Here is a 10399-nt window from a genome sequence, read left to right as displayed (position 1 = left end):
GAGCTGCTGCCTGGGGAACTCGGGCTTTGCAGGTCAACAAGCACACGGGGCTCGGGGTGCCGTGTTACGGCCTCTCCATCCCCCGGGCCCCTGCAGTAATACTATGCTTTCTTTCCTATGAAACAAACCTTAGGGTCTGTGCCCTCATTACAGCCTTCAGCTTTTCCTGCTGGGAAAGCCGCAGGAGAAGGAAGGATCCCCCTCGGCGTGCCTGGGCCAAGGGGGGCCTGCGAGGAGTCTTTCGGGGAGCTCTCGCGCACTGCGAGGTGTTGGGTCCCCTGCTCCCCGGTTTTGGTTTATTTTTGCTGTTGCTGTAGGGGATTGCTTGCAGCGTTGCCGGGGCTGTGTGAATTATTGCTGTATGTTATAGCTAATGTCAAAGCAGTTTTTTTTAATAGCGGTTCGTTAAACAGCTTTAACTTCACTGAACGGCCAGACTGTATTTGATGAGCAGCTTGTCTTTGCAAAAACCTTTAGGGTGAATTTGGGTTAATAAACTACTGAGAGTATAGAATGGCCTGATCTTTATCGTGACATGATTTATGTGTACCGTATTTGCCTTTAGTTTAATGAGCTGCTTGGGAAAGGCGGTAAATCTGAGTCTGTTTTGTGGGGTCTACTGACTAGGGGTGGGGAGGTCAAACAGGGCAGGATTTTTTGAGGCTTTCTCCTCTAGAAACCTGAGTGCCAGCTTGGACTTGAGTTAAAGTAAAGGCCTGGCTGGTTTGTGATTGGTTGGTTTGCTTGTTTGTTTTTTTGTTTTCTTTTTAGTCAGCTGCATGACCATTTTTTCCCTCCTGGCTTTATTTGGCGGGCAGTCTGAGATGCGAGCACTGAGGTCCATATATGTGAGCACTAATACGCAGAGCACGACTGCCAGGAGGGAAATCGTATGCAGCATGTTGCTGGCAGCAGAGTTATAATCTTTATTATGTTTCTTTCTTGTTTTTAGAACACAGCCCTGCAATCGCTAAGAAATAATTCCTTGCGTTCTTCATGACCGCCTGACCCGCAAGCTGGGAGCAAATACACTTGCGCTACAGGTGAGGATGGTATTGCTGCCTGCTGGGGTGTGCAACTCATAGCATGTTGTGGCCCTGCTCTCAGGGACTCTTAACTCTGCTGAACTAATCATCTGGCTGATATTTACCCTTAAATCTGCCCTGCTTGGAATTATTCTTGTTCCAAAGTGTTCACCCAGGATTTTTCCTAAAGCTGTAGGAAAACAGGTTGCCTTTTTGCAGTGTGAAAAGTTGTGCTGACTTTTCTGTTGGAAGGCCTTGGGCAGTGCTGTGTGATTTGGAAGGAGGAGCGAAGCAGGCATGGGAGCGAGCTGTGGAAGAAGTCTGCTGCCTGGAGCTTCCTGTCAACCCAACCTTAGTTGTGCCACTTTCATAAAATATATTAAAAAAAAAAAAAAAATGCAACTCACTATTCCTATGCACTCAGTAAAAATGTATTTTAACATAGGGAGGTATCTTAAAAAAAAAAACCCAAAACTAACAACCAAAACTAGCTAAAGATGCTTGAACTGTATGTGCTTGTCCATCTGGAGCAACAAAGTATTTCTTGGCCAACCCAGGGGTACGAGGAAAATGTGTTCTAGCGTCATCACTGCCCTCTTCCCTGGGACTCTGGAGGGGGTCGTGGTGGCCACCAGTTTCAGGCAGCAGCTTCTTTAGCTAATATAGCTGCTGCCAGAATAGGGCATGGAGGGTCCTGTGGCTTATAACCATCCTCTTAAATTTTCTGGTATTCAGTGGTATGTTAGAAAGAGTATAATCTGCGTATTCAGCAGTGTATCTTTAGCTCATGTAACCCCTATTCTTTCTTTATTCGTGGAAACGGCTTGTTCTCCAAAGGACCCATTTTCTGCAGAAACTTTTGTGATATTCATTATGCTTCCTGAATTAAAGAAGTTGAAATTTCATGCTCTGGAGGAAAAAGAATGGCGTGCCTTGCTTACCTCCTTAATGTCTGCCTACTGGGGGCTCTCTGGAGCTCCCTATGCCTTATTAGTCTTTGTGTAACTTCTCTGTATGGGTTCCTGTTACGCCTTTTGGGCCAAGAAGTCAGGTTCCTGGGTAAGCTTGTGGTAGTGTTTTGAGAGGAGAAATTGTACCGTTGTCCTCGGGCAGTTTAATAGGACAAACTGCAAGACTTGCAAATCATTTGAAGTCTCAGAAAGGCTTTGAAGCAGTATCCCATAAGCATTACATTTTTCAGGTGATATTTGAGGGAGCCACCAGGTGTGTTTAGATCTAGAATGTGGAAACAACTGTTTTTGCATTTCTTGAGCGAAATAAGTTCTGTAGCAATCAGGTATATTATAAAAACACGTTGCTGCATGCTGTTCCATTTGCTGCAGTGACACTTCTTGAGATGGACTGAGCTGGGGTATAGAAATACTTGTTTTATTCTTCCCAAGTTTCCAGTGGCCTTGCTGGTGCACAGTATTTTAAGACAGTTCAGTGCATTAGGGCTGAGGATGCTTGTGAACAACAATAAAAACCGCTTATTTGTTAGTTTTCCAGATGCTGTGCATTCCTGCTGGGACGTTGCAGGGGTGTTAGTGAAAAAGTATTTTGGTGTAGGTGTGACTTTGGGTGGGATGATGCTCTTGGGGATAATTCAGCAGGAAACGGTTACCCAGGGTCGTTGAGTATTGTAGCCAGTATTGTATGCCTTTGAGAGATTATTACTTTTTTTTTAAACGGAATGGTTTTAAAAAAGGTGTGTTGCAGATGGCATGGCTACCTCTTAATGAGGAAAATGGCTATATATCTCTTTAGGGTGATGTGTTTGACACTTCTAGTAAGAAATGCAAGGACTTGTAGCAAAATCTGAGTCGAAATACGCTTTGTCTTCCTAAGCACATACCATCCAAAAGTCTTTGGCAGGCTTGCCCTGTAGTGAAAGATTTAAGATGATATAAAACAGAAAAAATAGACAACTTGACTGTTCAGATCATGCCTTGTTTTACTGCGGCTTCTGTAGCGTTATCTGAAAAGTCCTTGGCTAGTAAATTCTGGGTTGTCTTTGCCTGCTACCTTGTCTGTTTTTCCCCAAAGAAACCTGCCATGGCGTTTTCTTTCATGCATTCTGGATCTAATCTCTGTTGAGACCAGCTTTTAATTGCAGTCCCACCATCGCTTGGAGCTGGCAGTACTGCTGTGTGAAGAGATCCTCTTGTCTGGGGTGGCACTACTGTGGATGTGGGGCAGGAGAAGGTAAAGTGGACCAAAGCGCTGATCCTTGTAACTGGGAATTTTGAATAGCCAGGTGTGTGGGAATACACAGCCGGGGGCAGGCCAGCTATTCGTGCTGGTTTATATAGCCGTGAATGTGTGGCCTTAAATGCTTTGCGTAAACAGCCTTTGATACATTACAGGGTTTCCTTTCTGTCCCTGCAGCCTGTGACAATTTGTCACCCTTCCTCTATGCCACCAACAAAACAAATCAGTGGCTTAAAGTAATGGTTTTCAGATTGTGTTTTTTAAATAGAAAAAAAGTTGGCGTCTCTGGAGTGGGGGGTTTCTTTTAAGTCTCCAGGGTCTCTCAAGCTCAAATTCTTAGGTTTTTCTCTTACTTTTAGAGTTTATAGCTCTTTGAAATGAAACCCAAGATACTCAAGTAGACAGCAAGAAAGAAGGTCATGGTTTGAGTTAAGCAACACTGTAGCTGATCTGCGCTTGAAACATGAGACCTGTGAATCCATGTGGCTTCATAACTTGCAGTGTGTCAGTCTGTGATGCAGACAAAGCTGGTCTATGGCAACATCACAATCAGACCCAGTATCTGTATAGACTAGTTGTGTTATGTACCACCACTTTAACATCTGTGTTTTCATTAGCTTGATGCAAACTTTCCATCTCTGGCATTTTTGCTTCGAGAGCTAGAAGAGTAGTCGTATTTTTTCACTAAAATCTTAGCTGTGATACAAACACAAGGAAGATCTGCAAGAATTGACGCCTGCCTTATGCCAGTCAGTGTTAAAGAATACAGGAGGATTGTCACTGTATTAGATGCTGTGTGTGCAGCTGCCCAGCACGTGCAGCTGCCCAGGGCGTGCGCCAGATATGTGCTTGCTGTATATTGGAGTTGCCTGGGAGTTTGCCCCTGCCTCTGTTAATTTAAACCCTAACAGCACTGATATGCGGATGTGTTTCTTTACACCTCTTCTTACAGTCTGTAACTGTGGGTTGCTATTTTCATTAATATAATCTCCTTTTTTCTGTTGGCTGAAGTTTTGGTGGACTGCAAAGTAAAACTCCTCCATCCGCTGATGGATTTTTTGCTTTTTGGTTTCATGGCTGCAGGGAGGGAGGTGGTGGTCAGGCACCGTGACTCATCTGGTCCTCTGCAAACCCCATCTGGGCGTTTGCTCCAGATCAGCATGCGAGCACAGGTGTGCTATCTGCCTGGCCACCTTGGATGGAGCCGAGTATTTGTTGCCGGCTTGTTCATGCTGAAAATGAGTTCCTCGGGTCATGTTCTAAAACCACAAGGCACTAGCCAGGCTTATCTGTATCCTTTTTTCTCTCTGAAGTTCAAGCTAATCCAATGACGTGTTGCTGGAAAAGCAACTGCAGCGGTTCAGACTTGCTTTTCTTTTTTGGGGGGGAACCAACGCTCTTCTCTTGAATTCCCAAGAAATTGCCATCTGGTAGATGAAACACAGATGCTGTAACTCTTTTGTTTATTTCAGTAAGATTTTTATTTAAAATTTATTTGGATATGTGCCATCGAATTGTGGCTCTTTGGGCAGGAGAGGCATTTTCTAAAGAAGCAAGTGGCCATGGCTGGGGTAGGTGATGTTTCTGTTTAAAAGACAGAATGGGAAAGGGTGAAATTATCGTACGGTGATATTCAAATTCAGGTTCTCAGTGGGTTCACAAATCTTTTTCCTCCTTGTCGGAGAGGAAAAGAGGTACAGACTTCACCATGTCAAATTCTGAGATGATCCTCTGCTGTCTACCTCAAAAAAGAAATTTATCTTTTTCTGGAGCTGGACAATGTATCTGCAGATAACTCAAGCCTGTCGAATTGTCACCTTCACAGCCTAGTGAGGCTTTTGCTTTCTCCTCAGAGTACTTACATTTTTCTCTTCCAGCATTATTTTCTTGTGAAACACATGTTTATTCATTAAGAATTAACACCAATTTTCTTGGAGCCGAGTAAGCCATAAGCACCTCTTAAATCTACCTTAACCGCTCTGGGATTTTTTTTGTTTGTTCTTGTAAGGTACGTGCAGGTAGGTGGCCATCAGCTGGAGAAAGGGCAGGAGCTTCAAGGAGGGTCTTTCCATTTGTTGTGAAAGTTAGGAATTCTCAGGAAAACCACATCCCATTGACAGAGATTGTGCAAGGCAAGTTAAATCACTCAGGTGATTTAAGTAGCCGTATTCCTGCTGGCTGTAACTTTCTACAGAAAAAGGCAGAAGTGTTATGTTTTCCACCCCTCTGCCAAAAGTTCTCTGACAAACCTTCGCTCCTCAAATCGGTGTCATTTTTTTCCTCCTGCAAAAATGCCTCTGCTCTGGTGCACCTGCTCTTGTGGCTGGTTTGCAAAGACAGCCTGATTATTTGGGAATAGTGATTGGAAAAAGAAAATTTCACATTGGGCTGATTAAGGTGGAAGTAGCTCATGAAACAGGGTCATTGTCCTTAATTAGGGGTGAGAAGTTTTTTGTTTGTTTTTTGTTTTTACAGCTCCACTAGTTACCAACTGGCTTCTATGGAGATGCTTCTAGGGAGTTTGTCAGTGCTGGGGTTTACTATAATATTTTCTAGGTAGAAAAGCCCAAGGAATAGGCTGCATTTTGAGGGGAGGAGGGGAAAGCAGCATTTAGCATTCATTTCTGTGGAAGATTATAGTTGCCCCTTAAAAACCTACTGTCCATTGTTGGAGACTGACTGTCTGAAGTAGAAAGCAAATATTTTATCCTTGCTGAAGGTGCTATTTTCAGTGCTGCTGCAACAGATGTAACTGGTTTATTTTGTTTGAGTACACCAATTTTTCATGTTTCTCAAAAGCTGCAGTTTGTGGTGTCTGCATCCACTCACAAGTCCTCTAGCAACTCAGCGTAGCGGGTTGGATTTGGGGTTGCTGTTGAACTTGCCAAGCAATGCTGCTTCTGCCATTTTACTTGGCACCAAAGTCTTTATCCTAAATAGACTTCAAATGTTTGAAGGCGTGCAGGCAAAGATCTTTCCCCGGTGAGTAAACACTCCTGTCTCCCTTTCAAGGGAAGACCAAGACCAAGCTAGCTATTGACCTACACGCTCATAAATAATCCAGTTGCAATTACTAATAATGCTTTATTAAAGCTAAATCCAAGGTCTTGTGTGTCTGCACAACGCATCATCTTCTCTACTTAGCACTGAAGATCAGTAAAATTATTTGCAGTCTTGTCGGTTTTAATCTAGGCTCTGTGTGGCAGTGTTTGGAGTTTGTGACTCTTCTCTGGCCAGTTTGCTCGATTCAGCAGACTTGGTAGAAATCAGCATGGGTGACTTGCACAGCCCAAGGAGAGATGATTATTTCTTCTGTATAGTACTTGCTATCTCAGGATGATCTGCAGTTCCTAGCAGATTATTTGTTTTCAAGTGGTGAGAGCCCAGGTGTGTGGGTATGTGGAGCTTAAAAGTAGGGGAGGGATTAGAGCAACTGATAGTAACAGAGAAACCTACATTTTCCTTAATTTAAATATAGCTAATAGTGAGGATGTATGCATTAAATTGAGGAGAAGAACAGCTGTGTGTAAAAGTGGTAGTTTAACAAGTTGGATTCCAACTAGCCATGGTTTTGCTGTTTTATTTTCACTTTGTGTCTTACAATGCTAAATGATGAATTTGGCAGAATAAAGCAACTTGTGAAATGAGGATGGCATAAACGATGGAGTCTTAATGGATATTATCCCGGTAAATCGTTCTACTAAATAAGCCATGTTAATGGCAAGGTGACTGCGGAACACCAAAACGTGTTGGCAGTGCAATGTTAGACTGAATTTTTAAACATGTTATGAAATGCAATAGTATGGCTTTAATAGCAGCTGCATTCAGAGCAGAACGAAGGTTAATACTAAATCCTGACTGTTTGCGGGACGGCACTGATCGTCACCAAGGAGAGGACGAGTGACAGTTGGGTGTAGTTACAGAGCTGCAGAGTTGGGAAGTGTGCGTTTTCAGGGCTGAGGATTTTAGGAAGAGCCCTTACTGCAATGACAGTTAAAGAAATTGCCAGGCTATGGCTTAGGTTTCTGCTAAAGACCTGGCAGCGTGTTATGGATTGATGCTTCGTAGAGTCTCCATCAATTTGAACTGTGCTCTGAAACAAATGTGGTTCCCCTCTCTAGCGAAATTAATGTGATCAAATATTGTCCCAATCTCATACCTGAGAAGAAATTACTTTTGCTGCTAGATTTCATTTTCATTCTCAAAACTGATTTATGTGTCTTAGTAAGCTAATAACTTCAGTAATGTGAGTAATCCTTTAACTGAAAATTGCACTGGGTAAGGTGAAAGTTTGGAGTTATAGGAGGGGAAAAGAGCAGGAGCGGTTCGGTCTCTCTTGGGGATGGGGGAAGGAGTGGATCCAGACGCCTCAGTAGCTGGAATCCACCTCCGGGCACCCTTCATATGAATTACCCTTGTACAAATCTCTCTCGCTGGTACCAGTTTGTAAATGGAAAGTATGGAGAACTGGGGGGGAGGAGAAGTCAAAATTAATAACTAACTTTGGTGGATGCAGGTTTGATGCTAAGAGGTTTTTTTCCCCGATTTATGTATCAGATTATTTTAGGTATCTCTATATTACTGTTGACAGTGAAACTTCTCTCGCGATTGCTTTGCCCTTTCCTGTGTGTCTTGACTTTTCCTTCCCATGGGATTTATTTGTTGTACTTTTTCCCCTGTTGCAATTTTTCCTTCCCCTCTTCTCAATAATCCTCTTGAAGATGGAGACAGGAGAGCTGGGAGCCGAGACTTGTGCTCTTCTGCTGCTGGCTCTCTGCTTCAGGGCACCCCATGTCTTCTGGAGCCGACGTCGCTGGCTTCAGTGAGCGAGGGTGAGGTATAACTGACAGTCAGGGGCTGGGATGGAGATAGGTGAGGAATCTTCCTACAGCTGCTGCTGCTGGGTCAGGATGTCTTGGTGCGCTCTGGCAATGTCAAACTTTGCTTTTTAATAAACATATGGCTCCAGAAAGCTCTTTCAGTTCTTAGTGACTCCATCTCAGCCAGTCCCTGCAGAAGTCTTTATGCCTGAGCAGTGCCTCGTAAATGCAAATCTTTTTTGAGAAGATCTTACTACATAACAATATTTTTCATTTAAATTTACAGTTGACATTCTGTGCTAATGCACAAGCTTACCATGTCCTAGTAAAATTGTTCAAATAAAATGTGCCTGTGAACCTTTCTCTGATTAAAAATTAAACACCCATCAGCGTATTCAGTTACTGTTCTCCCTCTCGTGTGCCTGTGCCACCGAGGCCAGCTTCGACATCAAAAAGCTGCTTTAAGTGTGTTTCATCTTAAAAGCTGCGGCTGTGGCTGTTCTGGATTGCCAAAAAGGACTACAAAAAGTTCGGTGCTGGGGGTACCCAGGTGCGAAGAAGTCCCTTTTGCCTGGGCTGGGCTACTTAGTGCTTTCAGTATGGAAACCATCAGCTAACTGGAGTGCTGGAAAAACAGGAGCAAGTCTTTTTGTTCTTTTTCTTTCGGTATCTGAAAAAGAATGCAAGAGAGATGGGATCTGCCAGTTCTTACGTGCACTGAAAAATCCAGGGCTGGACTGTTGATGCTCTGGATGTGCCAGGGGGGAGAAGCAGAGAGCCTGTCTGAATTTCCTTGCAAAACAGGTTAGTGGACAGAGGATCATTGTTTGGGAAAATAAAATATCCACATCAAGCAAGAATGTATATAGCTGTTGAAATAATTTTGCATTTCTTTTAAAGTGATCTGGATGTCCTCAGTTTGAATGATGCCTGTTGTGTCTTGGATCGGAAGTGGTACTTTCCTAATGGGTTTGTGGGTTTCCTGGATGTCAAAGACGCTAACACATTTAATGTTAAATTACAAATATATGAGGCTTTGTACTGTTCTCACTTGCCGGTGGCATGTACCCATAGAGCAGGGCCCTGAGCACTTACCTGATGGCAGTGAGAGCTGCTGCTGCAGCAGCTGGTGCAGAAACACAGCTTAAACCATGGAGCTGGAGAACAAAAACGTGGTCCTGAGGTGGAAAGAGCAAACCAGGTACCAGGATGGGTTGTCAGATCTCTTTTGACAAGGGGATTGGGGTGAGATGGGTTTTTTGTTGTGTTTTGTGGTGTTTTTTGAATGTTTGGGCTCCAAGGAATGGGTTTTGGTGGAGCAGCCAGTAAACAAAGCTTTGTTTTTAAATCTTCAAGTCTGTCAGTTGCCTCTTCTGCTTAAAAAAATAATACCCATGTCTTGTGGCACAAATAAAAGCAGATATGTCATTCTTTTCTGGAGAAAAAAAAAAACCAGCTATTTCTTTTGTCCAAGGATATTAATTCAACCTCTGAAAGTAACTGTAGAGCTGTTCTGAGCAAGAACTTAAGATAAAAGACTGGTTTATCTCTAAGAAAAATACGATCTACAGATTACTTGTAGCAGTATTGCTAGAACATCATGATCACTTTTATGTTTGATCCTTATTTTCAGTGTTTTGGAGTTAAGTTTTTTTTTCTTCTCTGAGCTATTTTGTTGTATCTTGTAAAAAAAAATCATTTATGCATTAAAACATGCAAGAATTGAGGTTGTTTCTTATTGTAAGCTGTAATCACATCAGTTCTTGGGTGTTTTATACTTTATCTCAGTTTTATTCCTTATCCTACTGCAGATTGTGGTGTTAAGCTTTTCATTGCTGCAGTTAGGGCAAGACACTTAATCTTTTTAAAAGTGGGCACCAGCTTTCTTGAGTGATCTTGTCTTAAATGCCTGGAGCTTTTAACAAACATACCAAATATCATGGCGCTTTCTTTTTAAAAAAAAAAAAAAAAAAAAAGAGATTGTAAAATTGCAGATGGAAAGCATGGAAAATTTAGCTTCCAAAGTGCTTTTTTGCATTCTGAGATAAGGATACTCTTTATTTTAGGGTTATTATGGGAACTGCCTGCTTTCAGCTCTCTCGGGAATTACTACCAAGTGAGCACTGTCTGGGTGAATGTCCCAGCACCATCAAGGATAGAGATTACTTGGACAAAGTAGATAATTTAGTGTTTCTTAGGGCTCAGACAGAAAACATTTATGCAGTACTAAAGCCAACAATCTGAAATGTTGTAAAAATCTCTTCAAGCTCAAAAGTAAGCACTGTGGGGCTTGATTTTCATTTTGACTGATTAAATGATACTGGCAACACTTCCCTTATCCAT

The 10399-nt window shown here is 42.6% G+C and overlaps 1 protein-coding gene across 3 annotated transcripts in view; it reads left to right on the top strand.

Annotated features, from left to right (window-relative positions):
- Nucleotides 1-956: 956 nt before the first annotated feature.
- Nucleotides 957-10399, top strand: part of MICU1 (mitochondrial calcium uptake 1) — a 111052-nt gene continuing 101609 nt past the window's right edge. For all 3 annotated transcript variants that reach the window (XM_009290567.1, XM_009290568.1, XM_009290566.1), the window contains exon 1: nucleotides 957-1043. The gene's annotated coding sequence lies outside the window, so the exon portion shown is untranslated. The remainder of the gene's footprint in view (nucleotides 1044-10399) is intronic.

The sequence above is a fragment of the Aptenodytes forsteri genome, unplaced genomic scaffold (assembly GCF_000699145.1).
Source record: "Aptenodytes forsteri isolate BGI_AS27 unplaced genomic scaffold, ASM69914v1 Scaffold349, whole genome shotgun sequence".
Classification (NCBI taxonomy): Eukaryota; Metazoa; Chordata; class Aves; order Sphenisciformes; family Spheniscidae; genus Aptenodytes; species Aptenodytes forsteri.
The sequence above is the reverse complement of the archived record's forward strand: the minus strand, read 5'-3'. Positions and strand labels throughout refer to the sequence as shown.